Source organism: Sus scrofa, chromosome 17 (genome assembly GCF_054392235.1).
Source record: "Sus scrofa isolate SSC_HxYL_T2T_F1_AM1 chromosome 17, Sscrofa_HxYL_maternal_Yorkshire_Landrace_v2.0, whole genome shotgun sequence".
Classification (NCBI taxonomy): domain Eukaryota; kingdom Metazoa; phylum Chordata; class Mammalia; order Artiodactyla; family Suidae; genus Sus; species Sus scrofa.
This window is the reverse complement of record NC_139399.1, coordinates 25,891,290-25,919,090: the sequence shown is the minus strand read 5'-3', so window position 1 is coordinate 25,919,090 and position 27,801 is coordinate 25,891,290. Positions and strand designations below refer to the sequence as shown.

At 38.9% G+C, this 27,801-nt stretch overlaps 1 protein-coding gene across 6 annotated transcripts in view; it reads left to right on the top strand.

Annotated features, from left to right (window-relative positions):
• The window catches only part of PAK5 (p21 (RAC1) activated kinase 5), a 332,259-nt gene that overhangs the window by 182,457 nt on the left and 122,001 nt on the right, over positions 1-27,801 (top strand). The window lies entirely within an intron of this gene.

Below are 27,801 nucleotides of genomic sequence, written 5' to 3'. Positions count from 1 at the left end.
TGCTAATTGTTTTAGGTGAAAGGGCTTATACTCTTCTTTTTTCAGAAATGAAAAAAAAATTTAAAGGGTATGTTTGAATAGTGGAATTCTAGCCACCAGAAAAAGTCAATGGTAAAAATGCTTATGATATAAGAAACTTATTTGAAATTTTCAGACTACACCCTGTCAATAACCAGTAATTCTGTTTATCTACCCAGCCATCGTGATTCCAAGGTGTATCATTAAAAGAAATGCACATAATAAAACTCTATCAGCCAAGAAAAAAAGCAGCAAGATAGTCAGATGTTGTATGACTTACTGTAAATTATTTACTAAATGCCATTAGTATGCCTGGCAAAATATAATATGCATATTGGTTATTTAAATTCCACCAGCTTTCTTTGATCTTGGAAATTTTGTTAATTTTTAAGTCTGTCATTTCTAAGCATAAGGCTTTGGTAACAAAGTGTAAGATGCGATCTCAGAGATTGTGGGATCTCTCCACTAATTTACCAGCTGTGTTACCTGTTTCCTCATTGCTTCATAGGGCACATATATAATGCTATGTATGTCATAGAATGTGAATGAAGCTCAAATAGTATAAATTATAGTTGTGCAACAAATGTTAGGTTCATTTTCCCTCTCCATCTTTTTTCTCTCAGAGCAGTTAAAATAATGGCTTAGGACTGAGAAGCTAAGAGACCAAGTAGAAAGCATCATCTAAGAGGTTAGAAAGGCAACAGAAGCTTTCAGCAGTCCCAGTTTCATGGAGCCTGACAGATGCAAGTAGGAGTTCAGGTACACCATGAAAAAGGGGCTCTGTAAACAGAAGTACTCCAGCCCAGGAAAAAGGGGTACTAGTTATAGACTAGTCACCAAACACATACACATTGAAACCAGTTTAGACCAAGCTCAAGGCTAGATGGAATTAAGTTAATCTTCCCCTATTATAACTACCTGCCATACAAAAATAATATGGTTGACCCTGAACAGTTTGTGTTTGAACTCTGCAGGTCCCTGTATACATGGATTTAAAAAAATTTTTTTTATTACTCTCATTCCGTGTAAGGAATGAGCTCATCCCCCCACCACACTGAGCAAGTGAATAAGGGGACCTGTTACTTGTTTTCACTTCCTCCTGCAGCAACAGGAGCCCAGAATAAGCACTCAATTGAAAAAAAATATAAAATACAGTTGATTTACAGTGTTCCTTCAGTTTCTGCTGTACAGCAAAGTGACCCAGCCACACATACAATACTTTCCTTTTTTTTTTTTTTTTTTTTCCATGTTCTGTCCCAACAGACTGGACACAGTTCTCTCTGCTGTAGAGCATAACACCACTACTTACCTGTTCTAAATGTAATAGTTTGCATCTACCAACCCCAAACTCCTCATCCATCCCCTTCTCCTCCATTCCCCCTAGCAAACACAGGTCTGCTCTCCGTGTCCCTGATCTGCTTTGGTTTCGTAGATAGGATCATTTGAGCCATATTTTAGATTTTACATGTAAGTGATAGCATATAGTATTTGTCTTTCTCTTTCTGATTTACTTCATTTAGTATGAGAATCTCTAGTTCCATCCATATTGCTGCAAATGGCATTATTTTATCCTTTTTTATGGCTGAGTAGTATTCCATTGTATATATATACCACATCTTCTTAATCTGTTCATCTGTTAATGGACATTTGGGTTGTTTTGATGTCTTGGCTATTGTGAATAGTGCTGCAGTGAACATAGGCATACATTATCTTAAAAATAAATACATACTATAATACTACACAGTCCACATTAGTTGAATCTGCAAATGCAGAGCCATGGACATGGAGGGCCAATTATAAAGTTATAAATGGATTTTCAGCTACCTGGGAGTTGGTACCTCATGTAGTTCAAGGATTAACTGTACTTCAGTATAGAAGATAATGTCAACTGTAGCTTAAGTTATTATTACAGTTTTTCTTATGCAGTGTCAAGCATTTAATATAAATTTACCTGATATGCTAAAAGTAGGATCAAATGATTAAAAAACAAGAGAAACAAAACAGAAAATAGAAACATACCCTCCAGTTATTGGTTGTTATTTTATAGGGACTTTTACATAGTTGTGCTTGGTATGTTCAAGAATATAAATAATCAGCTGAAAAATTCCTCAGATAACTGAAATCTATTATGTGATTCAACTGAAATTATATAACTGAAAATATAATGACAGAAATGAACAACTCAATAAATGGATTTAACATATATTAAATACAAGTGAGGATAAGACTAGTGAACTAGAACATCTAGACTGAAGCACAAAGAGGAAAACAGTTGAAACATTTAGAAAAGAATATAAAAGATGTACATAACCCCATGGATATTTTAACATAATTGAAGTCTGAATGGGAAAAGAAATAATACAGAGGTAGTAGCTTAAGAAATAATAGTCAAAATTATTTGAAAAGGTGAAATTAACAGATTTAAGAAGGAATAGGAATCCCAAGCAAGATAATTTAAAGAAATCTACATGTAGGCACATTATAATAAGACTGCTTAAAATTAAAGACAATAAGCAAATCCTAATAAAGAAAAAACACATATTACTTTCAAAAGAACTGTAATAATACTAACAATTGTGTTATCGACAGAAACAGTGAAAAACAATAAACAATAGAATGATATCTTTATAGTAATGAAAGGAAACTTAAGATTATCTATTTGGCGAAGAAACCAGCAAATATTAGGACAAGATAAACATGTTTATAGAATAACAAAACTAAAAAAAAAAAAATGTTACCCGCAGACCTGTACTTAAAAGACAGTTTTAGCAGAGAAAAAAATGATCTAAGAGGGAAACACAGATAAGATCAAGGTAGAAAGGTAGTAAGAGCAAGATAAAGAATAAATATAAGTACATTTGGCTATACAAAATAATAATGATGTCTCAAAGCATTTTAAAATGTATACAGAATTACCAAAGAGACCATGAGGTAAAGGGAGTGAAAGGATTCTAAAATTCTTACATTAATAGTAAAATTATTAATGTATAAATGCATTATAATTATTCCAAAAAGATAAGGATCCATGTTGCTATCTCTAGGGAAGATTCAAAGAGAGCAAATAACATATAATTAATCTGCTAATGGGGGAAGGGGGTGGATAATGAATGATAACAAATACTTGATTAAACCAAAATAAACCCATGAAGCAGAGAAACAGGAACATAGGACAAGTGGAGAAAAAAAACTTTTAAGCAAAATAGTTACTTTAAATCCAGCTGTATTATGTTAAATGTAAAGGGACTAAAATTGATACAGCTATGATTATATAAAACTCAGGTGGATTTTAAGGCAAGAAGAATTTTTAGGAGAAAAACATACTTCATAAAATTAAAAGGTGATTCCACCAGAAAGATAGAACAATTTGTAATGTCCGTAGCCCAAATAATATAGTCTCTTTTCCTCTCTCTCTTTTTCACACACACACATACACACACACACTTGACCCTTGAACAACATAGGGGTTAATTTGCATGTAACTTAGGGCCTTCATATCATGGCTCCTCCATATTCATGGATTGAACCAACCACAAAACATGTAGTACTATACTGTAATATTTACTACTGAAAATCATCTGCAAATAGGTGAACCCACACGGTTCAAACCTTCATTTGTTCAAGGGTCAACTGTATAAGCAAAAATTGATAAAACTAAAAAGAGAAATAGACAAATTCAAAACTCTTGCTAATGCTTGATAAATCAAAAAGAGTAAGTTATAGATTCAGAGTAATTTGTAACCTTGAAATAATTGACATATAAAACACTGCACCTAACAATTCCAGAGTATACATCCTTTGGAAATAGACAAGAAGTACTTACTAGTGTGCTCATATTCTAGGTCAGGAGTCTACATCTTTCAAGACCCCGCTCAGGCATCCTATCCGCTGGAAAACCTTCCTCGGCAGCACCTCCACTCTGGTCTGCATTCTGTCAGTGCTCCTTGGCACTCATCATTTTTCCACATGCCTATACCTTCTTTCTATGAACACTTGGGATGCCTTCCTGAGGACTTTCCCTCCTTATAGGAACTTGCTCAGGATACACACATTTCAACCTGGAAATGCCAAGGAGTTAATGTTCCACGTGCAGTTTCCAACCAGTGAACAGTAGGAATTGCTGCACAAGTTGAGGTCTCTCAGGTAGGACAGCGCTGGAGTACATTCTACATCATCTAGATATTCTTTTCAGGACAAAACCCCAGTTGCTCATGGTATATAACCTGCTTGAAAGCATACCCTATATTGGCTTCCTTTTTCCTTTCTGTCTCATTTCCTCACACTCTCTCCTTGCCTCCTGAGATTACCTCCCAAATAAAAGACTGACTCTCAAACTCTTGTATATGGGTCTGCTGCTGAGAACACCAGCTGGGACAGTGCCCCTGTCTGTGCTCCCTAACATAGCTTTAACCAAGTAAGTTACAACTGCTCATTGCCTCTTAGTAGGAAACTCTTGAGGGCAGGCACACTGCTTTTACCTCTGCTTCCTAGATCGTGGCACCTGGCACATGAGAAGTGCTCAATGAGTAATCAATAGCAGTTGTCAAATCAATGAATGAAGTTTGATGGGAAACCCATCATTAGCACTCTGGACAGGGCTACCTGAACAGATCACACAGATGGGGTTTTAAAAAGAGAGTGGAGACAAGTCTGAACTCCTAGAAGGATAGGCCTGGATGACATGCCGCAGGAAGTATCCCTAGACATACTAGGATGTCAGAAGAGCCCTAAGGGCATGCCTGGGAGATGCATGTGGAGCTTTCACAGAAGAAGGGCAAGGCTGATGAGACAGAATTTCAGGGTTCCTGAGACAGGTTTTGTTTTGTTTGCCTGGAGCCAACTTTGCTTATAACATGAAGAGAGGCTGTGTTGGTTTAGGATTTTATTTGTCATCTATCAGTAATTTGATTTTAAGGGAAACTCTGTTTGGAAATGAGAGCACCATCCTATTCTCAGATATTGTCATTGAAAACAAGTGGGTTCTGCCACATCACTGTGTCACTCTGCTCTTGTGCCCTGACTATTGAGAATGCTTTGTTAATCTATTATTCCCAGAAAAATACCCTTTCCTTTATTCCTTAAGCAGTTTTTGAGTGTCTGCAATGTGACAATAACTATGCCAGGAGGTGGGCAATCCAAAAAAAAAAATGCTGATTATCATCTAGAGACTTAGGTGTGATAGTACAGACAGACACACAGACTCAAAATAGAATCTGCTAAAGACTGAAGATAGGGAATGTACCAGCAATTTTAAAATCACAAAGGAGATATATTCAAACTTTGCCTGGTAACATCAGAGAAAACCTCATTAAGCTTCTTCATCCCAGAACATTCTTAAAGGGCACATTTTCCAACAATGATGAAGATTCCCAAGAAAAGAGCTATGAGATCAAGATATATGAGGTCATAAAAGAAAAAAGAATCCTGTGAAATCAGATTGTTATGATCATTATACAACTACAGATGTGATAAATTCATTTGAGTAATTAAAAAAATAGAATAAATAAATAAATAAATTTCAATGTTAAAAAAGAAAAAGAATGTATTTATGTGTACGACTGGGTCACTTTGCTGTATAGCAGAAATTGGCTCAACATTGTAAATCAACTATACTACTATTACTAATAATAATAAAGGCCAAGGAATGTTTCGGGAAGAACATCACCTAGTTTATAGCAGAATCATAGAGTAGGGAGAATCAGTAGAAACTGAGGGCAGAACAGGGTTTTAACCTTTGCTTGGAACACAGGATGGCAACCTCGTGAATCCTCTAGGCTCTTCTCAGAATAATTTCAATTGCATTGAATTGCAGTTGCCAGGACATTGGAAAAATTTGTGGTATGAAAATATCTAATTCCCTATCTGATTCACAAGTGGCTCTCTTACTTTTATGGTCTGTTGCTGCATGCATAATTTAAGGAAATAATGTTTCTCTTTATGGTTAATAAAGCTAAGTTTTTAATTTTGCCCATCCAAACTCCAGCCCTTCAGGACTGCATAAAGAACCCATGGATGAGAAATTGGTTAGTGTTCAAAAGAGTTTAGATGTTTTATCTACAAGCAAATGTGAGCCAGTGAATGTTGTCAGGGGAGGGATTGTAGGCCCCCAGCCTCGGTCTCTGATCCCTGCACCCTTCTACCTCCTCCAGTAAGAAGGGAGTTCTGGGCTAGGGCTGGAGTGCAGAAACCGAGGTAAAAATGTGTTGTGTCTTACTAGAATGCCAAAGAACATTAGCTTTGTCAGAGAATACAGTTCCAAGTGCAGAGGAAAAGCTGAGCTTCATATTAATGCAGAATAAATTATAAAGCGAAAGACAGCATTCTTCCTTTGAGATAAAAGAGAAGGTGCCCTTCCTCTCTGTGCCCCCCGCATACACCAAATACCATTTTGTGCCCCTAATAACATGATTCTCAGTTGCTTTAGGAAGATCTGTTTTCCTCTTTCTTTAGATATTCTTCAGTGGTGTCAGAGTCCCTGAAACACTAGCCAACCATTTGGACCCACTGTTTAATTGTAAATGGATAAATAAATATAAGTAAATCACCTCTATTTTTATAAATAGTTATAATAAAACCACTATTGTTATTTTTATTGTTAGAATATCAGATAACATTCTTAATTCTTAAAATTTCATACCTGACATAGAGACATATGCAGCATCTAAATAATAAAAATTATATGTATAATATATACAATTGGTCCTCCATTTCCATGAGTTCTATATCTGTGGATTCAACCAACCACAGATCAAAAATATAGGGAAAAAGTTCCAAAATGCAAAACCTGAATTTTCTGTGCACTGGCAACTATTTAGATAGCATTTATGTTGTAATGGTATTACAAGCAATCTAAAGATGATATAAAGTATATGGGAGGATGTGTATAGGCTAAATGCAAATACTGTGTCATAAAGGACTTGAACATTCATCTGTGGATTTTGGTATTTGTGGGGGGTCCTGGAATGAATCCTCGACAGGTACTGAGGGATGATTGTAAACATTTTGAGTATCACCAAATATATAAAACTATATGCAAAATTATGAGGGTTGATTGACATAGTTTCTTTTGCCCTTTGGGAAATGAGTCATCACAGTCAGAATGATTTTACATCAAAGAAAAGATTGTGTTTCATATATACATATGTATTTATATGTTTGTGGATGTGCTGATCTGTCCTTCGATATACTCTTAAGCCACCTTTTATTTGTGGCTTTTGAAAGAATTTTCATGTTGAAATGAAAGGTAAGATTTCAAAAATAAAAACTCCTTTTCTCCCTCTACCTCTCCTTCTCCACCATGTTTTCCAGCAAATCTGAAATGGAAACCACCCTCCCCTTCTTTCTTGTTTGTTAAAAATTGACATTGAAAATGCTCATTGAATAGTCTCCTGTTTTCCTTTCTGAGGAGTCGGTAATAACAGTTTATTGCATACTTCAAAAGTAACAAATTTTGAAATTTAAAAATTATTGTGTGTGATATTTTATATATTCACATAAAAGATTTGGATTGATCCATTTGCAATAATTCATATGTCATTTAAAGTAGTTATTTGTTTCATTGTCTTGCTTTACTAATTTATAGTTATGTTGCAAGGAAGCATTATAGAATTGGAATTAAATATTGCTTATAAAAAGTTGTACCAAATAGCCCTGTGACTAACAAAAAAAGCAATCAGACACATGGTATTAGTTGACTAGTTTGTTTATTTTCCATAAATATTTTGGATGGGTCTATGGTTTCCTCTTTTTCTTTAAAAAACATTCTTTCTTCTGGTAAATTTTAATTTGAAAAATGTGAACTGAATAATGTAAACAGAATGGGGAAGAAGTAAATACTGGGAATGATTAATTAATTATTGATCTGTTTAGAGTTTTATGTTCATTTATTCATTATGATTTTCAAGTATTGAACAAATATTTGAAAGCATCTACCATGTGCCATGCCTTGTGCTAAGCACCATTAGTCCTGTTTGCTCTTTCAATCAAAATTAGATCTTTTGTCCCTGCCAAGTGTTATAACCCCTCCTTTTGTCATCCTTGCATTAGAGAAAAGTGTGCTCTGGCTTCCATGGGTTCAGCTGGACTGCTTTGACTCTTGCCCTCTCTGTATTTCATTGTTCATCATTGTCTTTAAAAAGTTTCCATGATCGAGCAGTTCCTGCTGTGGTGCAATGGATTAAGAATCCAACGGCAGTGGCTTGGGTAGCTGTGGAGGCACAGGTTTGATCTCCCCCCCAAACACACCTGCCTTGGCCCAGTGAAATGGGTTAAAGGATCTCCATTGCAGTTTCCACAGGGCCAGCATAGGTCGTAGCTGTGGCTCTGATTCAACCCCTGTCCTGGGAACTCCCATACACTGAAGATGAGGCCATTTAAAAAGAAAAAAATGTTCCTAGGATATCCCTATCTTTGACCATTCTCAGTCAGAAGAATCTCATTTGCTCAATTCAGCACTTATAGTTTTCAAATGTACCATTTTCTCCTGGGAACTGGAGTTCCCGTTTAGGAAGAGGTGTGTGGTACATGTTGTAAGTGCCCTACCCAGTTCCCCAGATCCCACTTCTGGGCCTGTGTACTATCCCTGAGCTGCAGTGAATGCTGGCTGCCAGTAGCTCACAGCTGGCCCCTTCCCTGGAGAGTTGCCCTCAGCCAATGGAAGAGTCTCCATCCAAGATGTTGACTCACAGGTGTTGACTGACACTGGAGTACAGAATATTGGTCCCTTGCCTAGAAGGCAACTAACACTCTGGAGCTTCCTCTGAGATCAGGCTGAGACCACGTCCTAGCTCAGCTCCTAGCCCAGCCTACCCCACTGCTCTGGGAGCACTCCCTCAGTAAATTATATGCATCCAGATCCCTGCTTCAGGCTCTGCTGGAACCTAACCTCAGACAGCAAGGATCATGCCAGGTTTTGCCAACCTCTGTCTGCATGGAAGTTCTAGCATATGACTTTCCTCATATTCAAATAACAGATAATAACAGATTCAGTTAAGTTTCCAATGTCAAGTGGGTTTTTATTTTTTCAAGGAGAACATGAATTGTATTCTGCTATACTATAAAACGGAGGATGGTTATAAGTGAAGGCAAAAACTGCAAGGCCACAGTGAATTACATAAGTTGTCTGTCAGGAGTTATAATTAGAACAAGCAAGGATTGGTTGGGGTCCAAAATGATTGCATAGTTACAAGAGGAAATTTAGACCAAAAGGTTGCAGCTACTGAATATTGTTCTAAATATGGCCAATGGTATCCTTGGGTTTGGTGCAGTTCCAAGAAAGTTCAGGTTCTCAGTGATGCAGAGATGTGTCTGAGATCAGATCCTCAATAGCCATTCAACTCCATTTTGTATTCCTATATGAGTATGCCATTACAATTTCAATTTATCATCCTTTCCCCCTTTTGATCAAAATCTTTCCTCCAAAAAGCATTGATGATGAACCCTATCTATCAATTCAATTTGGCAAATGGGTTTTAAAAACATATTAGATCCTCTATGATTGTCTTGGTCTATGTACTTAACATTGTTTCTAATCACTTAACTGTCCCACTGGCTCCAGTTGTTGTGCATCTCTTGAAGTGGAGCTTCTACCTGCAGACAATATTGTCTAACATGAACTTTATAAGAATTCATTCCCATAAAAACCTAAAACGATTAAAGTAAAAACAAAAACCTATGAAGATTCTTTCCAATATTAAAAGAAAAAAAAAGATTTCAATGGCAAAGATTACTGAGCAGCAATACAGGGAAGACCTCAAAGAGAGATATGAAAGAAAAAGCAACCCACCCTATAAAGCACATATCCTCTTCTTCCTCTGAGATTGATTCCTAGATGCATCAGTTTTAGGAACCATGGGGTTTTAGGGTTTTCCCCCCTCTTTAGTGGTGAGGGAGGTTGATTCCACATATGTGTGTTAAATCTACATAACTTAATGAATTGAGACTTTCTTAGGTTCAGGTTAGCTCAGGAAAAAAAAGGGTTAAGAGTCATTGTTAGAATTGTGGGAGTTCCCACTGTGGCTCAGTGGTTAACGAACCCGACTAGCATCCATGAGGACGTGGGTTCGATCCCTGGCCTTGCTCAGTGGGTTAAGGATCTGGCGTTGCCATGAGCTATGGTGTAGGCTGCAGACATGGCTTGGATCTGGCGTTACTGTGGCTGGGGTGTAGGCCAGCGGCTACAGCTCCAATTCGACCCCTAGCCTAGGAAATCCATATGCCACTGGTGCAGCCCTAAAAGACAAAAAAAAAAAAAAAAAAAAAAAAAAAAAAATTGTGGATCTGAGGAATATCTAAAATATCATGATCATAGTGAAAATAGATTTTGTAACTAGTCTTGCTTGTCAAGAGCCAAGGCAGTTATGCACTTCCTTCAGCAAAGCTGTGCCACTCTCCTTTGATTTCCGCTGCTGGACTTCCTTGCTTCCTTGGAGCGTTTCTTCCTTTTCCAATTTACACAGGGCCATTATGCTGCTATCCCTCTATAGCACAACAAATCATGCTATATATTACTTTGGTCCCATTTGCATGCTAACTAGTAGAATCTCCCAGATTCCTTATTCCAAATCCATGTATTCCATTAGACCTGTTTAACTTTACTTACTTGGTTTTAAGATACTAATTAGTAAACTTATGAAGAGATTGCACTTGGGTCAGTAGCCCTCTTAGGAGTGCTGGGTGTTGGTGGGGGATCATACAGTTTTCAACATTAGGTTCCCTTTCAGTAGGACTGGGAGTGGAGATGAATTGCCCAGAGGGGATCTATAGGCAGAAAGTCCTCAAAAAATCTATCACAGTATACTGGTGGACAAGATGAAGCTAGGAAGGAGTGTTTTAACTTGATAATTTAAGAACAGATATTTGGACATTTAGGAGGCCAATAAAATGTCATTAACTCAATCAGATAAATTGTAGGGAAACTTATACTGTTGATTTCCCTTCAGATAACCTGTGAAGTCTCAGCATATAGAGATGTCCAATGTGGTAGCCACAAGACACACAGGGCTATTGAAATTTAATAAAATTAATTAAAATTAAATACAATTAAAATTCAGTTCTTCACTTGCACTGACATGTCTCAGGTGCTCAAAAGTCACATGTGGCTCATGGCTACTACACTGACAGCTCATGTGTCCAACATTTGCGTCAGTGTAGGAAGTTCTACTGAACAGCCTTTTTAAAAGGTTATTTCTATTTATGGGAAGAGATTTGAGAGGTTTATTTCTTTTGAGTTCTTTTTCACTTCTCCAATAACAAGCACATTCTGAGTCCCCTTTCCTGGAAACACTTTTAAGGACAAGGTGCCAAATTCCCTTCCATCTGTTATAACAGGAAGGACAACTGGTATTTTGCAGTTATTTTAAATGCAATAAGATGTCCAACACATTCTGTGACTGTCCCTTCATGTTAAGATTGCTTTCTTGCCCATGTTGTAATTCTTTCTTCTGCATGGGGAATGGTTTTGCACAGAGATGAACAGGTAGAAAGAAGAAGATGTGGACATTATTCTTTGAGTCTCTACCCCTTAGAGTCAGAAAGGACCTGGTCTTCTGTATGCCATCCCTTTCTAATGTGGTGACTGTATTTGCCGCATCCTTTATAGGGTGAAGTTATTTCTACTCAAGAGTTAGCAAATGTAGACTGTGGTTTAAGAGCCATCAGTTTGTGTTGATACCTCCTACCTGTGTATGTGGACAGAATTTTTAAAAGGAAAGATTATTGTGATTTGGGGAAAAGATACTCATTTCCAACTTTTGCTTTTTAGAATTCATTGTCTGTCATGTGCCAGGATTTCACATATATTAAATACAGTAACCTCAAGCACTGACATCTATCAGGCATTTGATGAATGCTATGTGTATAAATGGGTTGCATTTCCAAGGACACTGGGTAAGTATGATTTGGAGTAAAAATGTCCATGAAAACCATTTTTTTTAAGCAATGCATTAGTTCTTAGGCTGCATTCATAAGCTGAATTAACCCATAATGTACCATCATTTCTAGCACTACTGCTCTAGGAAAATAGTTGTCCCTCCCTCCTTCTCCAATTCTCTACTTTTTGTTTCACCTTCAACAAATTCTCCATTCAAAGATTAAGAGCAAAGCTGTCTCTAATCTCACTTTCTGCAGGATGTGGCTGATTTTCCTGGGAGGGTCGGGAGTACTAGGGCGGGAGCAGGGTCTGTTTTAAACTCAAGGAAACCTTTATAAGAGCTTAGGCTTACCTGGGTTTCTCCTCCTCAGATAAATCAGAAAGCAAAGGTGGAAACAGCTGTGGGGTCAGTTCTCTGTTGCAAAACCAAGTGTGTCCCAAATTGTGACAGTGATGCCCAAACTTGGGTGTTCTTTGGATGATGGATGACCCATACAGTCCTTCTTTTCCTTAATCATTCTCTTTGAGAAAAACAAAATCCTTTTTCTTTTTTATTTTAAATTTTTTTACTTCTTATTTCCCCAATATTTTCTACTGTACAGCACGGTGACCCAGTTACATATACATGTATACATTCTTTTCTCTCACATTGTCATGCTCCATCATAAGTGACTAGACATAGTTCCCAGTGCTACACAGCAGGATCTCATTGCTAATCCATTCCAAAGGCGATAGTTTGCATCTATTAACCTGAAGCTCCCAATCCAAAATCCTTTTTCGACATTCCTTCTTACAAATCCTATTAGGAATTTGTCTCAGGAGAATAGAGGAAAGGAAGGCATTTTCTATGATTGCACCTAAATGTAGAAGAAAAGGTATATGTGAATCACTTAAAAGTAAGAGAATCACTTAAAAATGGAAGCAAAGAAAACAGTTTCTCTGAGATATTTCTAGAAATATACCAGTTAAATATTTAATAATACCATGTATATAGATAAATATATAAGAAATTTAAAGTAGCTTGTAGATAGTAATCTGAGTTCCATAGAAACCATCCTAAATATGGTTTATTAAATATAAAATAAGAACCAAATCAGAGTCCCCATCATGACTCAGTTGTTAACAAACCCAACTAATACCCATGAGGATGCAGGTTCGATCCCTGACCTCCCTCAGTGGGTTAAAGATCTGGTGTTGCCATGATCTGTGGTGTAGGTCACAGATGCGGCTTACATCCTGCATTGCTGTGTCTATGCCATAGGCCTGCAGCTCCAATTCAACCCTTAGCCTGGGAACGTCCATATGCTGCAGGTACGGCTCTAAACAGACAAATAAATAAATAGGTAAATAAATAAATAAAATAATAACCAAATCATGTTTTACCTCCAAAAAGTAAATATGGCCTGCCATTTGAATTTTGCTGTGTATATCTTAAGAGACTTATTACAACATGTGTAATTATAATTACAATCATATGTATGTCAAATGCCTTCGACTATAGAAATTTTCACTGACGTCTGTAATTAGAACAAGATTGGAGTTTGTGTTCCATGATACATTAAGAAAAGTCATGCATTTGCAGCCACGTGGATGGACCTAGAGATTATCATACTAAGTGAAGTAAGCTAGACAAAGACAAATATCATATGATGTCGCTTATATGTGAAACCTAAAAAAAAAAAAAATTACAAATAACTTATTTACAAGAGGAATAGAAATAGACCCTAGACATAGAAAATAATATATATATATATATATATATATATATATATATATGGTTGCCAAAGAGAAAAAGGGGGAGGGATAAATTAGGAGTTTGGGATTAACATATACACACTACTACATATAAAATAGATAACCAACAAGGAGTTACTATGTAGATAACAGGGTACTATAATCAATATTTTTTTTTGTCTTTTTGCCATTTCTTGGGCCACTCCCATGGTATATGGAGGTTCCCAGGCTAGGGGTCTAATCGGAGCTGTAGCTGCCAACCTACACCACAGCCACAGCAACATGGGATCCGAGCTTCGTCTGCGACCTACACCACAGCTCATGGCAACGCTGCATCCTTAACCCACTGAGCAAGGCCAGGGATCGAACCCAAAGCCTCATGGTTCCTAGTCAGATTCGTTAACCACTGCGCCACGATGGGAACTCCTATAATCAATATTTTTTTAATAACCTAAAAGGGAAAATAATCTGAAAAAGAATATATGTATGTTATATATATATAAACATATGTTTTATATATATATATACGAATCACTGTGCAGTACGCTTGAAACTAACACAACATTGTAAATCATCTATACTTCAATTTTAACAAAAATCTCTCAAGATGCTATAGATCCAAGGAAGAACCTCCCTTGAATATGGTGTGGCTGGTGGGCACCAACAGGCCACTGGAGAGGTCCATGCTGGTCTGCAGGAAGACTCCATCCTGTTCTCTCTCCAGTAGAGCGTCCAGTATGAAATGCACATTTTCATTCATTTCTTCATTTAAGTAGATGTGTCTTGATGCAGCATTCCCCACTCGAATTAGCAAAATTGAAAGTACATTTCCCAGCAGGACAGTGGGCACAAGGCACACTGGTGCCCAGAAACAAAAAAGTGAATTCATATTCTAAAAGATTTTTTTTTGTGGAGTTCCCATTGTGGCTCAGTGGGTTAAGAACCCAACATTGTGTCCAAGAGAATGCAGGTTCAATCCCGGCCTCACTCAGTAGGTTAAGGATCCACTGTTGCCACAAGCTGCGGCATAGGTCACAGATGGATCCAGTGTTGCTTGGATCCAGTGTTGCCTTGGCTTGTGGCATAAGCTGGCAGCTGCAACTCCGATTCAGCCCCTAGCCCGGGAACTTCATATGCTGCAGGTGTAGCCATAAAATGAAAAATAAATAAATAAAATATTTTTTTGTTGTTTATTGGTTGGAACATGACCCTGATAACAGTGTGCAGAATGTGGTTCTCATACACAGTGGTATGATCTGATAAGTCTGTAAGTTCCCTTTCCCAGTGGCCAGTGACCTTTTTGCTGATCTATCCATTAACTTCTCATCTAAACCTGGCCATTTTTCTTGATCATAAAAAACGGCCAGGGAGAAAGAGTAAATGACTCTTCTGACCTGCCATCCTGCTGGAGACATGTAGATACTGTCTTTGTAAGTGATGCAACACTGTGTTATTCTTCCAGTCATGGAGGATTTAAATCCAGGCAGGAATTGACTCCCTTGTAGCCACTGTGCAGGCAACAAATCACAGAAGGAAACAGTGAAAGTGGAGGGTCCAAGATTTTCCCTGGAAAAATACAGAGACATAGACAGATGTTTTACATTGCTTTTTGTTTGGGTTTCTATCACCCTTTGGAGTGGTTTTATTTGGTTTCAGTATGATGTTAGGCATGCATGTGCTATTGTTTTAGGTTCTGTGGGAGAGCTCTATGTTTTAGATTCTATGAAGAGATATGCCAGTACACTACTGTTTTCAGAAGGCAGAAATCATACAAAAGCAATTTTAAATTTAAAAAAAAAAAGTCTTCCATCATTTCCTGAATGGAGCTTATAATTACTCAAATGATTAAGAAAGATCAAGAAAAATTATTTTGGATTTTTTTCTCAGAAAAAAAAAGCTAGATATTGATGAACTCTACCTTTCTCCTCTTTCCCTTCTTTTTCTTCAGTTCATTTACAAGTAAATGTAAAACTCTTTCTCAAGTGCTTTCTTTCTTTCTTTTTTATCTTTTTAGGGCCACACCCATGGCAATGGAAGTTCCCAGGCTAGGGGTCCAGTCGGAGCTGTGCACCACAGACTAAACCACAGCCACAGCAATGCCAGATCTGAGCCGAGCTACAGCACACCACAGCTACACCACACCATAGTTCATGGCAATGCTGGATCCTTTATACACTGATCGGGGCCAGGGATCGAACCCACATCCTCATGGATACTAGTGGGGTTTATTAACACTGAGCTACAATGAACTCCATCTCTTAAGAAGGTTAAAGTAAAGGCTAAGATGCTATAACAAAGAGTCTCAAACATACAATGTGTCCCACAAGATAGATGCTGATTTTTCTCTTTCTTAAGAGTCTGGAGCATGGAGGTAAGCTCTGCTCCACAATGTAATTCAGGGGTCCAATCTAAGAGGTTCTGCCAACCTCAAGATGTGGTTTCCAGTGTTCTTCTAATTACCATCATTTCCAAGCAGTGAAAAGGAAATAGGGACCAAAACCAGAGCAAGAATCTCTAAATCTTTAAGAAGACGACGTAAAAGTTGCACACGTAATTTTTATGTATTTCAATGGCAAGAATTTAGTCACATGGTGACAGGTAACAGTAAAGAACTCTGGGAATTGTAGTTGCTAGCCAAGCATTCCTGTGGCCAGGAAGGAGAGATTTGGGGGTGGGCTGAGGCAAGGGCAGGGGAGAGGGCACACGGTAATCATATGCCACATTTGCTGCTCTATAAAATAACTCAACTTTTGAATAATTGATACACAAATGACAACTGTCAAGTTGTGCTGCCAAGATATACCTCCCTGTGCCCATTTTTTTAGAGGCTCTTCTTTAATAAAATAATTTGACATTTATGGGTCAAGGCTGTGTGTGAATAGTTTTCTGATTTTAGGTGTCCTTTAGCTTTGTATTTATGAGGCTATGAAACATAACATGAAGCTCGCAGCTATGAGCCTTTTAAAAAAAAATGATTATCAACCGTGCATGACAATTGCCTTTAGTACTGCCAAGGATACAGGGTAATAACTATAGAAGAAAGTGGGAGAAATCATTTAAAGTAACAGCAGCAGCAAATACATTCTTGGTTCTTTTGCAAAAGTGAAATGACATGCCGTGAGATTTAAAGGATATCTGGCAAAGTTCCATTGTCTGACCAAAATATTTCTTTCTGTATAAATTATACTGTGGTATGCAAATTTTTCAATTATTTAAAAAAAATTTTTTTTAATTTTCCAAGTCCTGATTCCTACAACATCAAAGGATCATAGAATGTTAGAGCTGGGTGGGGTCTTTGGAAGTCTGATTTACTGTAGGAAACCATTGGAGGCAGAAGACTCTCTTGTGATCATTTTTCTATTAGACCAAAGAGGATGTCAATCCATTGCACTGATGTCAGTCCATTGAGAGATAAGAAGAAATGCTGTGCTTCTTTTAGTTTGTATTAAACTTGGCAGATGTGGTTAGGATCTACAAGTTCTCCCTCCTAAGCTTTGCTGAGATGAGATAATTGCATCGAGAGAGGAGTCTTCACTCCAAGTCAAGAGTTCTGATGTGTCGTTGGGGTTCTTTCCATTATATGGTGTGACTTTAATGTCAGAGACTTCTTTGCCCATATCTGATCTATTTGTAACGTCTCCTATCATTGAGACTATAAAGTATGAAGGGCATGAAGTATGCACTCATTTGTATCTGGCTTTATTCTGTCAACATTATGTTTATGAAATTCGTGACACTTTTTGCAGTCATTTTTTTCTCGTGGCTGTATCAGCATTCCATTGTAGGAATACACCACAATTTATTTGTGCAGTCTGCTGATGGGCATATGGGTAATTTCTAGTTTGGGATTTTGAGTAAGTAGTCAATGAGAGCCAATTGCATGTAAAAAAGTTCTGTGAAAAACAATCATTTTAAATGCTTTTTTAAAAAATAAAAATAAAAAAGGAGTTACTGTTGTGGCTCAACAGTAATGAACCTGAGTAGTATCCATGAGGACATGGGTTCAATCCCTGGCCTCGCTCAGTGGGTTAAGAATCCAGCATTGCTATGAGCTGTGGTGTAGTTTCTACATGTGGTTCGGATCCTGTGTTGCTGTGGCTGTGGCATAGGCCAGCAGCTATGGCTCTGATTAGACCCCTAGCCTTGGAACTTCCATATGCTGTGGGTGAAGCCCTAAAAAGACAAAAAAAAAAAAAAAAAAAAAACACACTCTTTTCATTCAAAAAGTTTCCCTCTTAGAACTGACCCTCCCAGTTCCCTATCTTTACCTGGGAGCTCAGAGACAACCCGTTGGATACGAGCTCCAAAGTGCAGCCCAGTTTTTCTCACATGTTTCACAGGAGGGACAGTCTTTGCTGAGTATTTCATAATTCTGACATTATAGGAAGTAGAAACAGTGAGCCCCACTTCCTTTTTTTTTTTTTTTTTTTTTTTTTTTTAATGGCCACACCCGTGGCACATGGAAGTTCTTGGGCCAGGGATTGAATTTAAGCTGCAGCTGCAACCTACTCAACAGCTGCAGCAACACCCAATCGTTTAACCCACTGTGTCAGGCCAGGGATTCAGCCTGGCCTCTGCAACAACCCAAGCTGCTGCAGTTGGATTCTTAACCCACTGTTCCATAGCAGGAACACTCCCTGACCCCCTTCTATTTTAAAAGAGCCAGAAATCCCACCATTCTCCAACAAACCTACCCAAATCAAACCACAGTAATAAGCTGGAGAGAAAAATGCATTTTGGCACTTTTTCAAAGATCTGAATTTCAATGGGTTATTATCATGCATAACAGAGAGAGGGAAATGACAGTGCTATTTAAATAACTTCTATACATTTCAGACACAGTTCCAAGATGCAAAAATTAGGAATTACTGTTCTGGTAGTATTTCCTTCCTCAAGGTTATCTTACTGGGCTGATCAGTCACCCCATAGTGGGATCAATCATCTCATAGGCACACACAACTTGTAGACTAAAATCAAGATTCAATGAAAACAAAACATTGTTCCAAACCACTGCAGATTGTATCACTGCAATACTTTCTCCTTTATTGATTTGTTTATTTACTTATTTATTTATTGTCTTTTTAGGGCCCCGCCCATGGCATGTGGAAGTTCCCAGTCTAGGGGTTGAATCAGAGCTATAACTGCCAGCCTACACCACAACCACAGCAACGTAGGATCCGAGCTACATCTGTGACCTACACCTCAGCTCGAAGCAACACTGGATCCTTAACCCACTGAGCAAGGCCAGGGGTTGAACCCACCTCCTTGTGGATACTAGTCAGGTTGGTTACCACTGAGCCACGACAGGAACTCCATAATTTGTTTATTTAAAGGACCAAATCTTTATCTGCTACTGCATATCACAAGAGAGTCCATCTTCCAGATATGCAATAATTTTATTAACAACTTCATTTGCAGTCATCCTTAGGGTATAAATGCTGAAATTTTGCATAGTGGCTAATAATCACTCATGTTGCTGCTTCGTATTTGTGTGTCATTCTTAGGCTCATAAAAGATAATGTAAAAACCATACATGAAAAGCCAGGAGAGTTTGACATGGGTCCTGTATCTGCCACCAGCTGTCCAAGTGATCTTACACAAGCAACTTCATTTTTTTTTCATGGCCATACCCACAGCATATAGAAATTCCTGGGCCAGGGATTGAATCTGAGCCACAGCTGCAGCAACACTGGATCCTTGAACCCACTGCACTGGGTCAGGGGTTGAACACACACCTTCATAGTAACCTCAGCCTTTGCAGTTGGATTCTTAACTCACTGCACCCTCTGGGAACTCCAAGCTATTTCATCTTAATACTGTTTTTTTCCTCTTTGATATGAGGCTAAAGCTATTTGCTGAGAGCATACGGTTGATAGCAAAAAAAAAAAAAAATTGACTTGCATATCAGGGTAATGCTCACTGTGATAACAGCCAACCCCTGGAGTTTCATTTACTTACCCAATAGAACTTGATTTCTCTCTTGCATGAAGTCCAGTGTAGGTGCTCTTGGTCAGCAGGTGGGTCTCCTCCAGGCAACAACTCAGGAGCCCAGGCTCCTTCTGCCCAGAAATGTCACAAACTCTTTGCCCGTCATCTTTCTCTGCATCCAGCCAATAAGAAAGCCCTCATTTGGAATTGACTGACTTCACTTATGCACACACTCTGTTGGCCAGGACAAATCACATAGCAATACTTGGATTCAAAGGGGGCTGGGAATGTAGTCTGGTAGGCTAGGCACCCATTACCTTGGGTGAACTCCACGTTGCAGAGGGGGGAAGGCACGCGAAATCCATATGCATTTGAAATCCTCTTGATGTTTTTGCTGTTAACATCTTAGCTACTCTTTTCTGTAGCATCACCATTGCACTCCAGCATGCCACAGACAAGTGGAATGCCACTGTGTTATCTTAGAAAAAATGACCAAGGAGTCATCATCACAGTAAGAAATGCAATTGCTAATAAGCACAGTGCATGGTATCCACCACTACCAATGTTTTGATGAGTTATCAAATGGCTCCCCATCAGGTAGGCACAAAATTAGGCTAAATCTTTTTTTGTTTTTTGCTTTTTGCTTTTTAGGACCGCACCCGCGGCATATGGAGGTTCCCAGGCTAGGAGTCGAATCAGAGATACAGCTGCTGGCCTGCACTATAGCCACAGCAGTGCAGGATCCCAGCCAGATCTGCGACCTACGCCACAGCCCACAGCAACGCCAGGTCCTTAACCCACTGAGTGAGGCCAGGGAATAAACCCACAGCCTCATGGTTCCTAGTCAGATTCACTTCCACTGAGCCACAGTGGGAACTCCTAGGCTAAATCTTACACCAGCATATATAGAAAAATTTCTGTGCTGTAGTTATTCAGGAGTCCCACAGAGAGAGAGATCTGCAGCTAAACCCAGGCTTCCTTTGCAATGTGTTGATATTATATAGCCATCCTTTCTTCTAGAACCAGCCACTGTCCAGAGAGGCTTCATAGAGCTCCAAGGAGGCCATGCTAAAGAGATAGACTCTACATAACCATCTCCCCACCTTTCTACCCTTTTGGGCTAGGAAATTGAATGTATCTAGAATATGTACACCAGGTAATCACGCTTTAACTAAAATCAGATATGGCTTCTAAACTCGAGTGTGAATCATATCGTCTGGAGAGTTTTGTAAAACAGATTTGTGGGTCCCAACCCTATGAGTTGCTGATTTAGTAGGTCTGGGATGGAGCCCTATAATTTGCATTTTTTCTTTTTCTCTTCTTTTTTAAAAACAAACTGTAGTTGATTTACATGTGCCAATTTCTGCTGTACAGCATAGTGACCCATATATATATATATATATATATATATATGGGTATAAGGTAATATAATCGTATTATCTTTCATCATGCTCTATTCCAAGAGATGGAATATAGTTCCCTGTGCTCTAGAGTAGGACCTCATTGCTTATCAATTCAGTAGAAATAAATGTGAGGTACGTATTTAATTTTAACTGTTCTAGAAGCAGTATTTTAAAATGTAAAATAAAAGTGAAATTAATTTAGTTAATTCAAAATATTATCATTTCAATACATAATTAATATCAAAAATTGGTCTCATGACTAAAGACCCATATACTATTGTTCATACCAGCTTCATCTATAACAGTCAAAATGTGGAAACAATCAAACTCTCCCTTAGTAAGTGAATAAGTAAGCAGACTATGGTATACTATATCATGGACTACTACTCAGCAATAAAAAGGATGAAAAGATTAATAACTTGGTTGATCTCAAGGGTATTATACTTTGTGCAAAAAAAAGCTAGTCTCAAACAGAAATACCCTGTGTGATGTCATTTATATAACAGTCTAAAAATTACAAATTTATAGGAATAGAAAACCAATTAGCAGTTACCAGGGGGTGAGGGAGTGGGGGTGACTATAAAAAGGTAGCGAGAGGGAGATCTTTGTGGTGATGGAACAGTTTTGCATCTTGATTTTGCTCGTGGTTACGTGAATCTACACGTGTAATAAAATGGGATAGTATCAAATGCACACGTTACACAAATATCTTAGTTTTGATATATATTATAATTATATCAGATGTAACCTGTGGGGGAAACTGGATGAAGGGTACATGGAATATCTCTATACTCTCTTTGCAACCTTCTGTAAATCTATATCATTTCATAAAAAGTACATATGCACACGCATGTATACACACACACATATATGCATATGAAATATTTTACATTCTTTTTTATATCAAGTCTTCACAATTTGGTGTTTATTGTATACTAGCTCCATTTCAGGGGCTCAGTAGTCGTATGTTACCACATCAAAAAGCACAATTTGATCTGTGATCTTATTTTATTAACTTCATAGAACTTTTATACCTATATGGCATATGGAAGTTCCCAGACCAGGGGTCAAATCAGAGCTGAGGTGGCCAGCCTGTGCCACGGCCACAGCAACATAGGATCCAAGTTGTGTCTACAACCTACACCGTAGCTCATGGCAACGCCAGATCCTTAACCCACTGAGCGAGGCCAGGGATCAAACCCACATCCTAACGGATACTAGTTGGGTTCATAACCCACTGAGCCACAATGGGAACTCCCAAACATTTTATATTTTTATATTCGTGCTTAATTTCTTTCCTTCATAATAATACCTAATAATTATTGAATGCCCATTTTTTGCCAGGCAGTGTTTTATGTGCTTGATAGACATTAAATATTAACGAGAACCCTTTGACATAATTCTTAGGTGCATTTATTGATGAGAAAATTGAGGCATAAAGAGATTAAGTAATTTGCCCCAGGGAGTGGCAGAGATAAGATTTGAACCCAGAAGACTTACTCTAGGTGTCACTATAACTGTGTCTTGTGTCTCCTTCATAAGAAAATCTCTAACCTGGGGAGTTCCCGTCGTGGCGCAGTGGTTAACGAATCCGACTAGGAACCATGAGGTTGCGGGTTCGGTCCCTGCCCTTGCTCAGTGGGTTAACGATCCGGCGTTGCTGTGAGCTGTGGTGTAGGTTGCAGACGTGGCTCGGATCCTCCTGCGTTGCTGTGGCTCTGGCATAGGCCAGTGGCTACAGCTCCGATTGGACCCCTAGCCTGGGAACCTCCATATGCCGTGGGAGTGGCCCAAAGAAATAGCAAAAAAAAAAAAAAAAAAAAAAAAAGAAAATCTCTAACCTCCACTCCATAAGGTCTTGTCCCTCCCACCCCCACTTTGTCTGCAGTGCTTGGTATAAAGTAGGTACTTAGAAATATTTTTGAAGAAACTTGTGAAGAAAAAGTTTGAGAGACCTGGATTCTCTGTTCCACTCTGCCAATGGCAGCTGCATGTCATGTTTAAGTTGTGTTCCTTGGAGGCAGAGCCTGAGGCAGGGATTCAGATGCATGCCTGTCACATGCTGCCTGTCTCACCCTGTGGGCTGCTATTCTGGTTAAACCACAAATTGTCTTTAGCAAGGGAAATATTTTGTCCCAGTGACCATTCATTTAACAAATATTTATTGAGTCCCTACCATGTGCCAGGCACAGATAAGATGAAAATCAGCTGATGGAGCTTATGGGTTGGTAGGGAAGACCAGCTTTTCTTTCTGACAATGTCGGTAGGAGAGGAAAATGACTCAGGCTTTCTGAAATCCACCTTGCCAGCATTTAAAACATTTTTTTTTCTTTTTATGGCCACACTTGCAACATATGGAAGTTCCCAGGCTAGGGGTCAAATTGGAGCTGCAGCTGCAGGCCTACACCACAGCCAGAGCAACGCTGGATCCAAGCTGCATCTGTTATCTACAGTGTAGCTTATGGCAACGATGTCTCCTTAACCCACTGAGTGAGACCAGGGATCGAATCTGCATCCTCCCAGAGACAACATTGGGTTCTTAACCTGCTAAGCCATAACAGGAAGTCCTAAAACACTTTAAACATACTTGCTGTTATAGAATGAATTGTCCGTGTCCTCACCTCATAGACTGTCATGCCAAATTCAAATGTTGAGGTTCTAACCTCCAATACCTCAGAATGTGACTGTGTTTGGAGATAGGGTCTTTAAAGAGGCAGTTAAGTTAAAATGAGGTCATTTGTGTGGGCTTTAATCCCTGTGACTGGTGTCCTTAGAAGAAGAGGAAATTAGGACACAGGTGAGTACAGAGGGAAGACCATGTGAAGACACAGGGAAAAGGAGGCTGCCTACAAGCCAAGGAGGGGGGCCTCAGGAGAAACTCACCCCACAAACACCTTGCTATTGGACTTCCAACATCCAGAATTGTGAGAAAATAAATTCCTGTTGTTGAAGCCACCTGGTTTGTAGTACTTTATACAGCAGCCCTAGCAAACTGATATATATGCCTTTAGTCCCATCATTCCCATATCTGACATTCTGTACCACAGAACTGCTCATATTAATACAGACTTATAGATACCCCAGGATTCTTACCAGGATGTTGTTTTGTTTTTTTAATTTAATTTAATTTTGTCTTTTTAGGGTCGCCTCTGTGGCATATGGAAGTTCCTGGACTAGGAGTTGAGTCAGAGCCGTAGCTGACAGCCTATGCTACAGCCACAGCAACAGCATATCCAAGCCATGTCTGTGACCTAACACCACAGCTCACAGCAAAACCAGATCCTTAACCCACTGAGCAAGGCCAGGGATTGAACCCACGTCCTCATGGATACTAGTCAGTTTCGTTACTGCTGAGCCAACACGAGAACTCCCAGAATGTTGTTTGAAAGGGCTAAAAAAAAATCTACTCTTAAATATTAATCAATAAGGGAATCAATCGATGAATTATAGTACATTCCATTTTATAAAATGCTATGGTAGCTTTAAAACAAAAGCAAATATTGATATGTGTACAGATTTGGACAGATAGCCAATGTTTGCTTTATTTTTTTTTAACATAACAGACAGATGAGGTTAAATGACACAAAAGGCAAATCCCACAATAATGTGCATGGTGTGGTCATATTTATGTATAAAAATTTAGGTTGTGTGCAGGGACTCAGAAACAAAAAGAAAAGGGTTAGTATTTGGTATTTTGTGATAGGAACAGATATGGCAGTTGACTTCTAGCTTTTAGTCTCTATGCTGCTTTATCATTTGAACTGTCCACACCAGCCTGTATATTACTCATGTATTGCTTCTATAATTTGGAATAAGCATAATAGTTATATAAGGAGCTGTGGAGAACATAAGAGAGGGATTCTTGGGTTCAAGAATGGCTGTCCTGAGACCAGAAGGAAGACTTAGAGTGAGGGCTGAAATGGGGGGACACTGAGGAAGGGGTGGCAGAGGTTAGAGGGTCAGAGGGCCTTTAAGGTAATGGAGGTGACTCAAGACACTAGGCTTAATGAAGGGTAGAGGGATGTAGGCAGTTAGAGAGCCAGTGGTTGACCGAAGGGGCTGGTCTTTGGTTTTGTTTTTAAAGTCAATGAGAAGTCATAGAAAAGGCTTAGGAAAGAGAGAGCATGATGCAGTCAGATTTATGTTTTATAAAGAGTAATCTGCCTGCGTGGTGGAAGGCTGCTTAGGAGGGGGCAAGTTTAGTTGAGGGGAAACTTAGCTAAAAGAGTTTGTAGTACCCTAGAAGAAAGGTGATGCTCCTAGGGAGCCATGGTAATGACAGTGGGTGTGGTAGGCAGAAGAATGTCTGTCCAAGTCCTAATTCCTAAAACATATGAATAGTGGGTTACACTGCAGAAGCAAATGAAGGTTGCAGGTGGAGTTACGGGTGCTAATAAACTGAGATTAAAATAGGGAGATTTTCCAGATGGGTCCATTGTAATCACAGGTGTCCTTAAAAGTGGAAGAGTGGAGTAGAAGAGGAGAGTCTGACAGAGCTGTACATGAGGAAGAACAAAAAGAGATACAACATTGTTGGCTCTAAATATGGAAGAAGGTTCTAAGAGTCAAGGAAGGCAGGGGACCTCTAGAAGCTGGAAAAGGCAAGGACATAGATTTCTCTTTAGAGCATCCAGAAAGGAACACAGCTCTTCTGATGCCTTGATATTCACCCAGAGAGACCCATTTCAGGCTTTTGACCTCCAAAATTACAGGATAATGAATTTGTGTTGTCTAAGTTGCTAAGTTTGATGTTATTTGTTACAGCAGCAATGAAAAACTAATAAAGCAGGGACTATGTGGATTTCATCGGCATTTGGGGAACAGAATGGCAACTCCATACAACATGATGCTGTATGTACGCTAGGATTGACGTATCTAGAGAAGGCGCAGATTGAACAAGTAGGATGATTGTGACTTAAGTTTTAGAAATGCTTGGTGTCAAGAGTGGGATGAATCTGAGAAGAGATTTGGATGCATAAATCTGGAGCCTAGGAAAGGGGTCTGGGCTGTGTTTCTATATGTATGTTTATTGGCATAAGGAAGAAGAAATATGTAGTATAGGATGAGACCATGGGGAAATAGTAGCTTTTGACTAATAACATTTAACAGTTTTTCTGCAGTTTTGAGTGTCTGCTCTGTTGGTGCTATTCTACAAACCATGATTTTCTTCTTGTTACTATTTTAACCCTATGTTATCACTCTGGACAGTGTGAAAATGATTACTATTTAAATAGGCTTTCCTCGAAGCATGCCTTTTGTCAGCCCAGGATGTTGGGTGGCAGGAAAATGAGATGGATGAATTGAAGCCAGAGTGGAGAGTTGAGTTAGACCAGAGTGGTCTTACAATGTGGACAGTCAAAACAATGGAGTTGGATGAACAGAACTGCAGTCATAGATGCCAGAATCAGGACAGAATCAGAAAGCTTAGATGAGGAGCCAGCAGATACATGCGATCCAAACAACTTGATCATTGGGAGGAACCTGAGAGATTCACGCAGGAAAGGACAAAAAAGGAAGCAAAGGGTTAGGTATGAAGGCTGAGTTCATGTCCAAAGGATGGAAATCAGAAGCCAGGCTCAGGGGCACACTAGGAGGAGGTTGAGAAGGCAGGTGCAGCCGGGTGAGGGTGCAAATCAGAAGACCACCCAGAGCAGGGGACATCTGGATGACAAGTGCCTGTTCAGTACAAATTGGGACCAGGTACAGGATCCATCTTTTTGCTAACCCAACATGCTTGGTAGCAGTTTTCCTGGAATGGGAAGTGCCCAGTGGAACGGTGACTGCCCCTTGGGTGATGTCCAGGAGATACTGCATTAAAACAATCCAAGGAAAGTAAGCCATGCCAATTAGACCTTTTTTGGACAAGATACAATCATTTTTCTTAGGAAACAACTTTATTTTTAGGTGATATTATAAACCCATCCAAAGTTTAAACTATTTTCCTCTGAATCCCAAATTATAGCCAACTTATATTTTACCCAAAAACAACTTAACTAAAGCATGGTGAGACTTTGTTCCTGACTCTGAGGCTCTGACAAATGCCTTTCTGAGTGATGACATCTCAACCAGGGGATAGTATGATTGGTACCATCCTCTCTGCACTGCAGTTTCTCAGACAGCCATCTTTATTCTACCAATGATAGGCTGGTCCTTAAACCTAAATTACCTGAACACCAGTAGGTATTTCCAAAATACTTAAATATCCATTACTGCATTTACCAAGTTCTTCAAAAGAGATCTGAGGCTAAGGAAAGAAAAATCTCTTCATGAGGGAATTGATGAGAATCACTCCTGAGATGTACATTAAAGACACCATTATTTAATTCTCTATTCTTCTTCTGTCTGTCTAGCTGAAAACCTGAATAGTCCAGTTATTACACTGACTCCCCATTTCAGCTGTGGGATTTGCAAGCAGCCCTCTAAGCAGTTGTGAAACCAAAGGTTAGGAGTTCCCTGGTGGATCAGTAGGTTAAAGATCCGGCATTGTCACTGCTGTGGCTTGGGTCACTGCTATGACATGGGTTCCATCCATGGCCTGGGAACTTACTCATGGTGCAAGCGCAGCCAAAAAAAAAAAAAAAAAGCCAAAATTTAAACCAATACCATTTTGATGGTGAGGGAGGATGTGAACAAAAATATTGTCTAGTTGATTGGCTCCAACTCTGCTCATCTTGTTTCTTGTCCCACCCCATCTTCAACATGGCCCCTCTCTCTTAACTACTTCCTCCCTCTGCAGGCCAAAGCTCCTGGGGCATATCTACTCCTTTACTTTATTATTATTATTATTGTAAATACACATAATATAAAATTCACCATTTTAACCATTTTAAGCATACAGTTCAGTGGCATTAA